Source organism: Bubalus bubalis, chromosome 18, assembly GCF_019923935.1.
Source record: "Bubalus bubalis isolate 160015118507 breed Murrah chromosome 18, NDDB_SH_1, whole genome shotgun sequence".
In the NCBI taxonomy this organism is placed as follows: Eukaryota; Metazoa; Chordata; class Mammalia; order Artiodactyla; family Bovidae; genus Bubalus; species Bubalus bubalis.
Window position 1 is genome coordinate 48,729,999 of NC_059174.1, and position 12,989 is coordinate 48,742,987.

The following is a 12,989-nucleotide window of genomic DNA, read 5'->3' on the forward strand; positions in this document are numbered from 1 at the left end:
TGACTGGATTTTCAACAGTGCTGTACACGTTCTTGAAATGACATGCATTCCCCTTGATAATTTTGATGCATATGCATCCCACACATAGGGCTTCCCTTTCCCATTATTTCCTTCTCTCTTTAAATAAATGTTTTTCACTGGAGTAAAATTGTTTTAATCAATGGCTTTTTTTTTTTCAAGATTTATTTATTTATTTATAGCTGCACTGGGTCTTTGCTGCTGCGTGCGGGCTTTTTCCCATTGCAGGGAGCAGGGGCTGCTCTCTAGTTTTGGTGTGAGACCTTCTCGTTGCAGTGGTTTCTCTTGTTGAGGCTCCCGAGCCCTGGGGCACAGGCTCAATAGATGTGGGGCACAGGCTTAGTTACCCTGTGGCATGTGGGATCTTCCCAGAGCAGGGTTCAAACCTGTGTCCCCTGCATTGGCAGGCATATTCTTTACCAGGGAAGCCCTGGAGTGGGTTTTTTTCTTTTTTATATTTTTACATCCTCAGTTCTTGGGTTTCAGATGTTAGAAAATAATACAAGAATGATATTTCGGGCTAGTAAGCAGGGGCTGGGCAGGGAGGTGCGGCGTGAGCTGCAGTGCTTAGAGTAAGGATCTGGCCTGAATACCCCAAGCGATATCTGAGCGAAATAATTTGGGCTAGCAAACCAGACTGTGGGATATCTACCACGCGAAAAGCCAGCCCTAACCTAAGACACCGCCAGACCAGCACAAGGAACAAAGGACTGAACAGAGATAACCGGCTGCAGACCATCCCCCTCCGGTGACAGGCAGCCAGAGCCGGAAGGGGGCAATCGCAGCCCCAGAGAGACCTTATCTATAAAACTGTAAGCAGGCTTCTTTGCTAACTAAAACTTCTTGGGATTCTGGATGGTCAACATCCGCCTGAGAAGGTGTGCCGGGTGTACACCTAGATAACTGAGTGGTGGGGAGGCAATAAGTTGCAGCAATCGCGCTCGCCAAACACCTCATCACCTGAGCTGCTCAGACCTGGGAAGGGCACAAAACCGCAGGCCCAACCGAGTCTGCGCCTCTGGGGGCTACCCGAGTGCCTGAACCTGAGCGGCTTAGACCTGGGAGGTGCAAGCAGCCCAGGGCTGGCCGCGGACGGTTCCTGGCAGAGCAACCTGGAGCCTGAGCAGCGTGGGCAGGGAGGCTACACGCGCCATGAGCGGGTGCAGGCCCAGGGTGGCTGAGGCACTGCAAGCACATGCCAGTGTTATTTGTTTGCAGCATCCCTCCCTCCCCACAGTGCGACTGAACAAGTGAGCCTAAAAAAAAAAAAAAAGTGTCCACCACCATCCCCTTTGTGTCAGGGCAGAAATCAGACACTGAAGAGACCAGCAAACAGAAGAAGCTGTAACAGAGGGAACTGCCTTGGAAGCTACAGGCAATAGATGAAAACCCTTTCTTTGGTTAGTACCAACTACATAGGAAGGGGCCTATAGATCTTGAGAAATATAAGCCGGACCAAGGAATTAACTGAAAATGAACTGACCCCACAATACCCACAATAACACCAGAGAAAGTTCTAGATATATTTTTACTATTTTTACGACCATTCTTTTTTTTTTTTTAATTTTTTTAAAATTTTTAAGTCCTATATTACTCCTTTAATTTTCACTTTTATAACCTACTAGTACTTTGCAAAAATCCCATGGACGGAGGAGCCTGGTGGGCTACAGTCCATGGGGTCGCTAGAGGCGGACATAACTGAGCGACTTCACTTTCACTTTTCACTGTCATGCATTGGAGAAGGAAATGGCAACCTACTCCAGTGTTCTTGCCTGGAGAATCCCAGGGATGGGGAAGCCTGGTGGGCTGCCGTCTCTGGGGTCACACACAGTCGGACACGACTGAAGCGACTTAGCAGCAGCAGCAGCAGCAGTACTTTGCAAAAAAAAAAACCAAAAAACCAAAAACCTATTTTTTTTTTAAAGCAAACTTCATATATATATTTTTTATAAATTTTGTGACCTTGTTTTTTTCTTCTTCTTCTTCTTTTAACATTGTATTTTTGAAATTCCAAACTCTACTCTAGATTTTTAATTTTAGCTTTTTGTTATTTGTTATCAATTTTGTACCTATTTTTTTAATATAATTTTTGTGACTTTTTTTTTCTTCCCTTTCTTTCTCTTCTTCTTTTCTTTAACATTGTATATCTGAAATTCCAAACTCTACTCTAGACTTTTAATTTATGCTTTTTGGTATTTGTTATCAATTTTGTACCTATATTTTCTTTATAACATTTGCGATTTTGTTTGTTTTTGTTTGTTTTTCTTTCTCTTTCTTCTTCTTTTCTTTAACATTGTATTTTTGAAATTCCAAACTCTACTCTAGATTTTTAACTTTTGCTTTTTGGTATTTGTTATCAATTTTGTACCTATATTTTCTTTATAATTTTTGTGACTTTGGTTTTTTTTTCTTTTTTCTTTCTTTTTCTCTCTTTATTTTCCTTCTTCTTTTCTTTAACATGGTATTTTCAAAATTCCAAACTCTACTCTAGATTTTTAATTTTTGCTTTTATGTATTTGTTACCAATTTTGTACCTTTAAGAACCCAATCTTCAGTACCCATTTTTACTAGGGAGCGAGATTACTGGCTTGACTGCTCTCTCCCCCTTTGGACTCTCCTTTTTCTCCACCCGGTCGCCTGTGTCTCCTCCCTAACCCCTCTCTACTCTACCCAACTCTGTGAATTTCTGTGTGTTCCAGACGGTGGAGAACAATTAGGGAACTGATTATTGGCTGGATCTGTCTCCCTCCTTTTCATTCCCCCCTTTTATCCTCCTGACCACGTCTGTCTCCTTCCTCCTTCTTCTCTTCTCTGTATAACTCTGTGAACATCTCTGAGCGGTCCAGTTGTGGAGTGCACATAAGGAAATTATTACTGGCTAGCCCGCTCACTTCTCTGTGGATTCCACCTCATCTCATTCGGGACACCTCTAACTCCCTCCTCCCTTTTCTCTTTTCCATGTAACGCTGTGAACCTCTCAGGGTGACCCTCATGGTGGAGAAACTTTTCATGTTTAACCTAGATGTTTTATCAGTGGTGCTGTATAGAAGGAGAAGTTTTGAAACTACTGTAAAAATAAGACCGATAACTGGAAGCAGGAGGCTTAAGTCCAAACCCTGACTCCAGGGAACTCCAGACTCCAGGGAACATTAATTGACAGGAGCTCATCAAATGCCTCCATACCTACACTGAAACCAAGCACCACACAAGGGCCAACAAGTTCCAGGGCAAGACATACCAAGCAAATTCTCCAGCAACACATGAACACAGCCCTGAGCTCCAATATACAGGCTGCCCAAAGTCACCCCAAAACCATAGACAGATAACTCATTACTGGACACTTCATTGCACTCCAGAGAGAAGAAATCCAGCTCCACGCACCAGAACACCAACATAAGCTTCCCTAACCAAGAAACCTTGACAAGCCACCTGTACAAACCCACACACAGTGAGGAAACACCACAATAAAGAGAACTCCACAAACTGCCAGAATACAGAAAGTACACCCCAAACTCAGCAATTTAAACAAGATGAAGACACAGAGGAATACCCAGCAGGTAAAGGAACAGGATAAATGCCCACCAAACCAAACAAAAGAGGAAGAGATAGGGAATCTACCTGATAAAGAATTCTGAATAATGATAGTGAAATTGATCCAAAATCTTGAAATCAAAATGGAATCACAGATAAATAGCCTGGAGACAAGGACTGAGAAGATGCAAGAAAGGTTTAACAAGGACCTAGAAGAAATAAAAAAGAGTCAATATATAATGAATAATGCAATAAATGAGATCAAAAACACTCTGGAGGCAACAAATGGTAGAATAACAGAGGCAGAAGATAGGATTAGTGAATTAGAAGATAGAATGGTAGAAATAAATGAATCAGAGAGGAAAAAAGAAAAACTAAAAGAAATGAGGACAATCTCAGAGACCTCCAGGACAATATTAAACGCTACAACATTCAAATCATAGGGGTCCCAGAAGAAGAAGACAAAAAGAAAGACCATGAGAAAATACTTGAGAAGATAATAGTTGAAAACTTCCCTAAAATGGGGAAGGAAATGATCACTCAAGTCCAAGAAACCCAGAGAGTCCCAAACAGGATAAACCCAAGGCGAAACACTCCAAGACACATATTAATCAAATTAACAAAAATCAAACACAAAGAACAAATATTAAAAGCAGCAAGAGAAAAACAACAAATAACACACAAGGGAATTCCCATAAGGATAAGAGCTGATCTTTCAATAGAAACTCTTCAAGCCAGGAGGGAATGGCAAGACATATTTAAAGTGATGAAAGAAAATAACCTACAGCCCAGATTATTGTACCCAGCAAGGATCTCATTCAAATATGAAGGAGAAGTCAAAAGCTTTACAGACAAGCAAAAGCTGAGAGAATTCAGCACCACCAACCCAGCTCTCCAACAAATACTAAAGGATATTCTCTAGACAGGAAACACAAAAAGGGTGTATAAATTCGAACCCAAAACAATAAAGTAAATGGCAATGGGATCATACTTATCAATAATTACCTTAAATGTAAATGGGTTGAATGCCCCAACCAAAAGACAAAGACTGGCTGAATGGATACAAAAACAAGACCCCTACATATGTTGTCTACAAGATCAGATCAGATCAGTCACTCAGTCGTGTCCAACTCTTTGCAACCCCATGAATCGCAGCACGCCAGGCCTCCCTGTCCATCACCAACTCCTAGAGTTCACTCAGACTCACATCCATCGAGTCAGTGATGCCATCCAGCCATCTCATCCTCTGTCGTCCCCTTCTCCTCCTGCCCCCAATCCCTCCCAGCATCAGAATCGTTTCCAATGAGTCAACTCTTTGCGTGAGGTGGCCAAAGTACTGGAGTTTCAGCTTTAGCATCATTCCTTCCAGAGAAATCCCAGGGCTGATCTCCTTCAGAATGGACTGGTTGGATCTCCTTGAAGTCCAAGGGACTCTCCAGAGTCTTCTCCAACACCACAGTTCAAAAGCATCAATTCTTTGGTGCTCAGCCTTCTTCACAGTCCAACTCTCACATCCATACATGACCACAGGAAAAACCATAGCCTTGACTAGCCGGACCTTTGTTGGCAAAGTAATGTCTCTGCTTTGAATATGCTATCTAGGTTGGTCATAACTTTCCTTCCAAGGAGTAAGCGTCTTTTAATTACATGGCTGCAGTCACCCCACATCCGAGGTCAGGGGCAGAAGCCGGGAGGACCCCATGCCCAAAGGGCGGCAGCCAAGAGGCGTTACCCCACGTCTGAGGTCAGGAACAGCGGCTGAGAGTACCAGACTGCGATGGCGCAGGAACGGCCGAGAGGAGCTACCCCGCGTCCGAGGTCAGGGGCAGCGGCCGGGAGGAGATACCCCACGCCCCAAGCCCGAGGCCAAGGGCGGCAGCGGGGAGGAGCAACCCCACAACCGAGGCCAGAGGGGTGGCCGAGAGGACCAACCCCACGTCCAAGGAGCCGAGGCTGTGAGGGCGCAGGAGGGCCTAGAGGAGCTATCCCACGTTGAAGGTCAGGAAGGGCGAGGGTGAGGAGATACCCCTCGTCCAAGGTAAGGACCAATGGCTGCGCTTTGCTGGAGCAGCCGTGAAGAGATACCCCATGCCCAAGGTAAGAGAAACCCAAGTAAGATGGTAGGTGTTGCAAGAGGGCATCAGAGGGCAAACACACTGAAACCATACTCACGGAAATCTAGTCAGTCTAATCACACTAGGACCACAGCCTTGTCTAACTCAATGAAACTAAGCCATGCCCGTGGGGCAACCCAAGACGGGCGGGTCCTGGTGGAGAGATTTGACAGAATGTGGTCCACTGGAGAAGGGAATGGCAAACCACTTCATTATTCTTGCCTTGAGACCCCCATGAACAGTATGAAAAGGCAAAATGATAGGATACTGAAAGAGAAATTCCCCAGGTCAGTAGGTGCCCAATATGCTACTGGAGATCAGTGGAGAAATAACTCCAGAAAGAATGAAGGGATGGAGCCAAAACAAAAAGAATACCCAGCTGTGGAGTGACTGGTGATAGATGCAAGGTCCAATGCTGTAAAGAGCAATATTGCATAAGAACCTGGAATGTCAGGTCCATGAATCAAGGCAAATTGGAAGTGGTCAAACAAGAGATGGCAAGAGTGAATGTCGACATTCTAGGAATCAGCAAACTGGAATGGACTGGAATGGGTGACTTTAACTCAGATGACCATTATATCTACTGCTGTGGGCAGGAATCCCTCAGAAGAAATGGAGTGGCCATCATGGTCAACAAAAGAGTCCGAAATGCAGTACTTGGATGCAATCTCAAAAATGACAGAATGATCTCTGTTCGTTTCCAAGGCAAACCATTCAATATCACAGTAATCCAAGTCTATGCCCCAACCAGTAACACTGAAGAAGCTGAAGTTGAACGGTTCTATGAAGACCTACAAGACCTTTTAGACCTAACACCCAAAAAAGATGTCCCTTTCATTATAGGGGACTGGAATGCAAAAGTAGGAAGTCTAGAAACACCTGGAGTAACAGGCAAATTTGGCCTTGGTATACAGAATGAAGCAGGGCAAAGACTGATAGAGTTTTGCCAAGAAAATGCACTGGTCATAACAAACACCCTCTTCCAACAACACAAGAGAAGACTCTATACATGGACATCACCAGATGGTCAACACCGAAATCAGATTGATTATATTCTTTGCAGCCAAAGATGGAGAAGCTCTATACAGTCAGCAAAAACAAGACCCGGAGCAGACTGTGGCTCAGACCATGAACTCCTTATTGCCAAATTCAGACTGAAATTGAAGAAAGTAGGGAAAACCACTAGACCATTCAGATATGACCTAAATCAAATCCCTTATGATTATACAGTGGAAGTGAGAAATAGATTTAAGGGCCTAGATCTGATAGACAGAGTCCCTGATGAACTATGGAATGAGGTTCGTGACATTGTACAGGAGACAGGGATCAAGACCATCCCCATGGAAAAGAAATGCAAAAAAGCAAAATGGCTGTCTGGGGAGGCCTTACAAATAGCTGTGAAAAGAAGAGAAGCGAAAAGCAAAGGAGAAAAGGAAAAATATAAGCATCTGAATGCAGAGTTCCAAAGAATAGCAAGAAGAGATAAGAAAGCCTTCTTCAGCGATCAATGCAAAGAAATAGAGGAAAACAACAGAATGGGAAAGACTAGGGATCTCTTCAAGAAAATCAGAGATACCAAAGGAACATTTCATGCAAAGATGGGCTCGATAAAGGACAGAAATGGTATGGACCTAACAGAAGCAGAAGATATTAAGAAGAGATGGCAAGAATACACAGAAGAACTGTACAAAAGAGATCATCATGACCCAGATAATCATGATGGCGTGATCACTGACCTAGAGCCAGACATCCTGGAATGTGAAGTCAAGTGGGCCTTAGAAAGCATCACTACGAACAAAGCTAGGGGAGGTGATGGAATTCCAGTTCAGCTGTTCCAAATCCTGAAAGATGATGCTGTGAAAGTGCTGCACTCAATATGCCAGCAAATGTGGAAAACTCAGCAGTGGCCACAGGACTGGAAAAGGTCAGTTTTCATTCCAATCCCAAAGAAAGGCAATGCCAAAGAATGCTCAAACTACCGCACAATTGCACTCATCTCACACGCTAGTAACGTAATGCTCAAAATTCTCCAAGCCAGGCTTCAGCAGTATGTGAACCGTGAACTTCCTGATGTTCAAGCTGGTTTTAGAAAAGGCAGAGGAACCAGGGATCAAATTGTCAACATCTGCTGGATCATGGAAAAAGCAAGAGAGTTCCAGAAAAACATCTATTTCTGCTTTATTGACTATGCCAAAGCCTTTGACTGTGTGGATCACAATAAACTGTCTACAAGAGACCCACCTCAAAACAGGGGACACATACAGACTGAAAGTGAAGGGCTGGAAAAAGATTTTCCATGCAAATAGGGACAAAAAGAAAGCAGGAGTAGCAATACTCATATCAGATAAAATAGACTTTAAAGCAAAGGCTGTGAAAAAAAGACAAAGACAGTCACTACATAATGATCAAAGGATCAATCCAAGAAGAAGAAATAACAATTATAAATATATATGCACCCAACACGGGAGCACCGCAATATGTAAGACAAATGCTAACAAGTATGAAAGGAGAAATTAACAATAACACAATAATAGTGGGAGACTTTAATACCCCACTCATACCTATGGATAGATCAACTAAACAGAAAATTAACAAGGAAACACAAACTTTAAATGATACAATAGACCAGTTAGACCTAATTGATATCTATAGGACATTTCATCCCAATACAATGAATTTCACCTTTTTCTCAAGCACACATGGAACCTTCTCCAGGATAGATCACATCCTGGGCCATAAATCTAACCTTGGTAAATTCAAAAAAAATGAAATCATTCCAAGCATCTTCTCTGACCACAATGCAGTAAGACTAGATCTCAATTACAGGATAAAAACTATTAAAAATTCCAACATCTGGAGACTGAACAACATGCTGCTGAATAACCAACAAATCACAGAAGAAATCAAAAAAGAAATCAAAATTTGCATAGAAACGAATGAAAATGAAAACACAACAACCCAAAACCTGTGGGACACTGTAAAAGCAGTCCTAAGGGAAAAGTTCATAGCAATACAGGCATACCTCAAGAAACAAGAAAAAAGTCAAATAAATAACCTAACTCTACACCTAAAGCAACTAGAATAGGAAGAAATGAAGAACCCCAGGGTTAGCAGAAGGAAAGAAATCTTAAAAATTAGAGCAGAAATAAATGCAAAAGAAACAAAAGAGACCATAGCAAAAATCAACAAAGCCAAAAGCTGGTTTTTTAAAAGGATAAATAAAATTGACAAACCATTAGCCAGACTCATCAAGAAACAAAGGGAGAAAAATCAAATCAATAAAATTAGAAATGAAAATGGAGAGATCACAACAGACAACACAGAAATACAAAGGATCATAAGAGAGTACTATCAACAATTATATGCCAATAAAATGGACAACAGGGAAGAAATGGACAAATTCTTAGAAAAGTACAACTTTCCAAAACTCGACCAGGAAGAAATAGAAAATCTTAACAGACCCATCACAAGCACGGAAATTGAAACTGTAATCAAAAATCTTCCAGCAAACAAAAGCCCAGGTCCAGACGGCTTCACAGCTGAATTCTACCAAAAATTTAGAGAAGAGCTAACACCTATCCTGCTCAAACTCTTCCAGAAAATTGCAGAGGATGGTAAACTTCCAAACTCATTCTATGAGGCCACCATCACCCTAATACCAAAACCTGACAAAGATCCCACAAAAAAAGAAAACTACAGGCCAATACCACTGATGAACATAGATGCAAAAATCCTTAACAAAATTCTAGCAATCAGAATCCAACAACACATTAAAAAGATCATACACCATGACCAAGTGGGCTTTATCCCAGGGATGCAAGGATTCTTCAATATCTGCAAATCAATCAATGTAATACACCACATTAACAAATTGAAAAATAAAAACCATATGATTATCTCAATAGATGCAGAGAAAGCCTTTGGCAAAATTCAACATCCATGTATGATAAAAACTCTCCAGAAAGCAGGAATAGAAGGAACATACCTCAACATAATAAAGGCTATATATGACAAACCCACAGCAAACATTATCCTCAATGGTGAAAAATTGAAAGCATTTCCTCTAAAGTCAGGAACAAGACAAGGGTGCCCACTTTCACCATTACTATTCAACATAGTTTTGGAAGTTTTGGCCACAGCAATCAGAGCAGAAAAAGAAATAAAAGGAATCCAAATTGGAAAAGAAGAAGTAAAACTCTCACTGTTTGCAGATGACATGATCCTCTACATAGAAAACCCTAAAGACTCCACCAGAAAATTACTAGAGCTAATCAATGACTATAGTAAAGTTGCAGGATATAAAATCAACACCCAGAAATCCCTTGCATTCCTATACACTAATAATGAGAAAATAGAAAAAGAAATTAAGGAATCAATTCCATTCACCATTGCAATGAAAAGAATAAAATACTTAGGAATATATCTACCTAAAGAAACTAAAGACCTATATATAGAAAACTATAAAACACTGGTGAAAGAAATCAAAGAGGACACTAATAGATGGAGAAATATACCACGTTCATGGGTCGGAAGAATCAATATAGTGAAGATGAGTATACTACCCAAAACAATTTATAGGTTCAATGCAATCCCTATCAAGCTACCAACGGTATTCTTCACAGAGCTAGAACAAATGATTTCACAATTTGTATGGAAATACAAAAAACCTCGAATAGCCAAAGCAATCTTGAGAAAGAAGAATGGAACTGGAGGAATCAACCTGCCTGACTTCAGGCTCTACTACAAAGCCACAGTCATCAAGACAGTATGGTACTGGCACAAAGACAGAAATATAGATCAATGGAACAAAATAGAAAGCCCAGAGATAAATCCACGCACATATGGACACCTTATCTTTGACAAAGGAGGCAAGAATATACAATGGATTAAAGACAATCTCTTTAACAAGTGGTGCTGGGAAAACTGGTCAACCACTTGTAAAAGAATGAAACTAGAACACTTTCTAACACCATACACAAAAATAAACTCAAAATGGATTAAAGATCTAAACGTAAGACCAGAAACTATAAAACTCCTAGAGGAGAACATAGGCAAAGCACTCTCCGACATAAATCACCGCAGGATCCTCTATTGACCCACCTCCCAGAATATTGGAAATAAAAGCAAAAATAAACAAATGGGACCTAATTAAACTTAAAAGCTTCTGCACATCAAAGGAAATTATAAGCAAGGTGAAAAGACAGCTTTCAGAATAGGAGAAAATAATAGCAAATGAAGCAACTGACAAACAACTAATCTCAAAAATATACAAGCAACTCCTACAGTTCAATTCCAGAAAAATAAATGACCCAATCAAAAAATGGGTCAAAGAACTAAATAGACAATTCTCCAAAGAAGACATACAGATGGCTAACAAACACATGAAAAGATGCTCAACATCACTCATTATCAGAGAAATGCAAATCAAAACCACTATGAGGTACCATTTCACGCCAGTCAGAATGGCTGCGATCCAAAAGTCTATAAGCAATAAATGCTGGAGAGGGTGTGGAGAAAAGGGAACCCTCTTACACTGTTGGTGGTAATGCAAACTAGTACAGCCACTATGGAGAACAGTGTGGAGATTCCTTAAAAAACTGGAAATAGAACTGCCATACGACCCAGCAATCCCACTGCTGGGCATACACACCGAGGAAACCAGAATTGAAAGAGACACGTGTACCCCAATGTTCATCGCAGCACTGTTTATAATAGCCAGGACATGGAAGCAACCTAGATGTCCATCAGCAGATGAATGGATAAGAAAGGTGTGGTACATATACACAATGGAGTATTACTCAGCCATTAAAAAGAGCACATTTGAATCAATTCTAATGAGGTGGATGAAACTGGAGCCTATTATACAGAGTGAAGTAAGCCAGAAAGAAAAACACCAATACAGTATACTAACGCATATATATAGAATTTAGAAAGATGGTAACAATAACCCTGTATACGAGACAGCAAAAGAGAAACTGATGTATAGAACAGTCTTTTGGACTCTGTGGGAGAGGGAGAGGGTGGGATGATTTGGGAGAATGGCATTGGAATATGTATAATATCATATATGAAATGAGTCGCCAGTCCAGATTCGATGCGCGATACTGGATGCTTGGGGCTGGTGCACTGGGATGACCCAGAGGGATGATATGGGGAGGGAGGAGGGAGGAGGGTTCAGGATGGGGAACACATGTATACCTGTGGCGGATTCATTTCAATATATGGCAAAACCAATACAATATTGTAAAGTTAAAAAGTAAAATAAAAATTAAAAAAAATGATATTTCAGAAAGGGTCCTCCCTTTCTGACAGTTGGCCCCTGGCATGTGCCAGTGATTCAGCTAAAGGTTTCACATATACTAGCTCATCTGTTCCTGAGAACATCCTAGGAAGTAGGACTTTCTGATAATCCTTGTGCCAAGGAAACTGAGACCGGAGGAGTTTAATGAATCTTAAGATCTCACTGTTAGGAAGGAACCAAATCAGTACTGAATCCAGGCAGCTGACTTCTGAATCGGTGCTCTTAATCTGATGTGAGGGGCCAACTCAGTGGAAAAGACCCTCATGCTAGGAATGACTGAAGGCAAAAGGAGAAGAGGGCAGCAGAGGGTGAGATGGTTAGATAGCATCAGTGACTCAGTGGACATGAATCTGAGCAAACTCCAGGAAATAGTGAAGAACAGGGGAGCCTAGCGTGCTGCAGTCGTGGGGTCACAAAGAGTCAGACACAGCTTAGCGACTGAAGAACAGCAAGAGTCTGCCCTTTGATGTCTAACCTGCTGCACCCCTGGGAACCACTGTAGGGCGAGAGCCCAAACCTGGCCTTGCCCCTCATCCACTCTCATCTCCCCTGGCAGGTCCCGTACACATGGGATGTGTCCTTGACTGTCGGATCTTCATTGACAACCAAAGGGAAACCTGGTGTCTCTTTCAGGTGGATATGTTATATACAGCCCATGGTGTGGAGGTGGAGGAGGAGTGAGAATGCTAGAGTGTGTGTGAGGACGGCCACTTCCTGCATGAATGATGTTCAAGCATGTAACCAGCATCAGGGACACAGTGCAGGCGCAGGACTGCTGGCAGGTCTCGGGGCTGGGAGAAGGCTCAGGGCTTTGGGTCTTTATCAAGGGACGTAGAACGTCCAGAAGATGCAGGCCCAGGCCAGTGACTGCTGCTCAGCTTGAATCTCGGGCCAAGGACCAGGGCATCCCGCCTCCCTGGGCAGGGTGAGCTGAGGAAGCAGGTCCCCGGGAAGAAGGATGACAGCACCCCCGGGAAGGCCCGCCTTCACCAGGGAGGAGCTGGGAGAGGAGGGGCGTGTGTGTC